This window comes from Rhipicephalus microplus, chromosome 4 (assembly GCF_043290135.1).
Source record: "Rhipicephalus microplus isolate Deutch F79 chromosome 4, USDA_Rmic, whole genome shotgun sequence".
NCBI classification, from domain to species: domain Eukaryota; kingdom Metazoa; phylum Arthropoda; class Arachnida; order Ixodida; family Ixodidae; genus Rhipicephalus; species Rhipicephalus microplus.
The window spans coordinates 197,081,405-197,084,862 of NC_134703.1; positions in this window are offsets into that span (position 1 = coordinate 197,081,405).

Genomic DNA, 3,458 nt, shown 5'->3' on the forward strand with positions numbered 1-3,458 from the left:
TCCTTCCGTATATCACACTTTCCTACAACATAGCACTGCAGGAAACCACTGACTTTGCACTTTTTCGTCTAGTTTACGGCTGCGACGTCACCACAATGCTTGATACCATGCTGCAACCAACTCTGCCGGACGTGATTACCCCAGACGCAAGTGTATTTGTTCAGTGTGCCGAAGACGCCCAGCAGCTTGCGCACTTTCTAATTTTATCGCAGCAAAATCAAGATGCTCGCTGGTACAAAACCCATCACAGAGCACTGACATACGGGTGACCTAGTCTGCTTTTGGGCTCCCATACGTCGACGTGGGCGCTCAGAGAAATTGTTATGTCGGTGCTTCGAACCATACAGAGTTCTTCATTACTTCGGGGAAGTCAACTACGAAGTTGTCCCAGCAGACCCTTCGCAATGTTCTCGTAGACCATATGCTCCTCGGATGTGGTTCATGTCTCCAGGATCACGCCGTACTATTCGCATTTACAGCAAGTGACGAACTTTGTGATGTGGAACTTGACTTCAAGATAACTGTACATTTCTTTCTCGCTTCTTTTTTTTTCATCTTGCTCTTGTGCTTCTCAAAGGACACAAACATTCTCGGCTACCTTTCATTGTTTTTCGGAGCCGTGGCATTCATGCCGTGCTTCTTTTTCTCGCTTGCTTTTTTCTTTGAGGCAGCGTAATGCCATGCTGTGTTGGTGGCAGCATAAGAGAGCGATGAAGTGAGTGGCTGCTGTGGCTGAGTAAACAGTCGTTCACTTCCAGTCCCTGTTTGCCGTTTGTCTCGCCGCGGTGGTCTAGTGGCTAAGGTACTCGGCTGCTGACCTGCAGGTCGCGGGATCGAATCCCAGCTGCGGTGGCTGCATTTCTGATGAAGGCGGAAATGTTGTAGGCCCATGTGCTCAGATTTGGGCGCACGTTAAAGAACCCCAGGTGGTCAAAATTTCCGGAGCCCTCCACTACGGCGTCACTCGTAATCATATGGTGGCTTTGGGATGTTAAACCCCACATATCAATCTGTTTGCTGTTTCCTCTGGCGCGACTATATATATATATATATATATTGTAGTGAAGAGGAATGCCCACTACTGCAGCGACATCGACACGTGGGCGCGAGGCACGAGCTAGGACTGCCTGATTGCTGCTGCGACGCTGCCCGTATACTCGGCCTGCTCTTGCTGCTTCGGTACCGACGCCGCTACCGCTGTTTACCTTGCATTTACATTATATTTTGGTGGAGGTGCTGCGGTCTTCCCCAGTCCTGGAACTGCGTAGCCGAAAGCTGCCGTCCGTCATGCCTGACGACGCTGTCTTCACACCCCCACCGGCTTCGCCACGCAGGAGCTGTCCCGGTGCACAGCTCTTGCGAGAACCCGACATCTTCAGCGGCACCGACGAGAAAGACGTTGAGGATTGGCTGGAATCGTATGAACGAGCCAGCGCTACTAACAAATGGGACGATCCCACAAAGCTTGGCACCGTGATGTTTTATTTAACGGATGTTGCCAAGCTGTGGTACAGAAACCATGAGGCGGATATCCCCACCTGGACTACCTTCAAAACCTGCATCGCAGATGTTTTTGGACGCCCTGGTGTGCGCAAACTTCGCGCAGAACAACGCCTACGAGGCCGGTCCCAACAAACTGGTGAGACATTCACCAGCTACATAGAGGACATCCTTGACCTCTGCCGGCGTGTCGACCGGTCGATGGCCGAAACTGACAAGGTGCGACATATCATGAAAGGCATTTCCGACGACGCCTTTCAAATGCTGCTCTCCAAGAACCCTGTCACTGTCTCTGAGGTCATTGAGTTGTGTCAGAGTTTCGACGAGCTGCGACGACAGCGTCTTCTCACTCGACGCCCTGACGTCCCGGATGACACCCTCTCCAGCCTGACCACCACATCTGACCTTCAGTCGCTGCTATCGCAGATTAAGGAGTTTGTTCGTGCTGAGGTCGCTCGTCAGCTATCGCTGCTATCAACAGCCGGCCAACCAGCGTCACCTCTGCCAGCAAACATTCGCCAGGTCATCCAGGAGCAAGTTTGCGCGGCTCTGCCATCTGCCCGTGACACTTCACCCTTGCCGAGCCCTGTTGCCTGTGCCGAGGTAAATGCACCTCTAAGCTATGCTGAAGTAGCGGCTCGACCACCTCTTCAGACTTTTACGTCGCTTCCCTCAGCCGTGCCGCTCCGACCCACTCCTCGGTTCGCTCAGTCAAGGCCATTCCAGAGTAGTGGACAATGGCGTACACTCGACAATCGCCCAATATGCTTTGCATGTGGGCTACCTGGCCACATAGCGCGATACTGCCGTCGGCGCGTTCCTGTCTACCGACAGAGCTACGACCAGACTTTCGAACCTGCCCTTTATGTGCCACCGCGCCGTTCGTTCACAGGCTCTCAGCCACCCGACCAGATGTCATCGTACGCCGACCACCGCCCTCCTGTTAACCGCCGCTCGCCATCACCTCGACGCCGCTCGCCATCGCCGATGCGTCGTCGTCCTTCATCGCCGGAGCGGGAAAACTAATTGCCGCAGTTCCAGAGGCAGGAACTGCGTCGCCAGCGAAAAGACCAAGGCCTCTCACTTCACCAACGAATGTTCTGGACGTACATGTGGACGGCGTCGCTGCACTCGCTCTTGTCGACACTGGTGCCGCAGTTTCAGTGATAAGTGCTAGACTCTGCCGCTTGCTGAAAAAAGTTATGACGCCACTAGCTAGTATATCACTTCGTACAGCCAGTGCAGATCACGTCACACCGGCCGCTGCTTGTACTGCTCGCATCGCGATTGATGGCCTCATTTATGTCGTTGAATTGCTAGTGTTGGATTCCTGCTCCCATGACCTCATTTTGGGCTGGGATTTTCTCTCCGCTAATAAGGCCGTCATCGATTGCTCGCGCGCTGAGGTGGCATTTGAAGTGTTTGACGACGCTCCATTATATGACGCTCATGAAACCGGGGACAAACTATTTGTTGCTGAAGACGTCATCATACCACCGCACTCTTTTGCCCTTACCATGGTGTCTTGCAACTCTCTCGCCGAGTCTAGTGCCCTTTTCACGCCATCTGCTCTTTTCGTTCGTCGCAAGTGTTCGCCGCTACCTTATGCCCTTCTAGAACTTCATGACGGCGTCAGCAGACTACTCATCTCGAACCTGTTGTCATGTCCTGTAACACTACTCCGGGGTGAGTGCGTCGGGCGTGTTTACAGTCTCGACCCTTCTGCAATTATCGACATGCCGGCTGGTCCTTCCGCCGAACACGAAGTCGCCGGAGTGACCTGTGCCTCTTCGCCGCAGACTACTAGGCCGGACGTACTGAGCAGCTCCATCGCCGACACGTTAACCGTTTCGCAACGTGCTCAGCTTCTACGACTACTGAACAAGTTCCGTTATTCCTTCGACTGCCAGCATACTCCCCTCGGCCGCACGTCAGCCGTGTGTCACCGCATCAACACG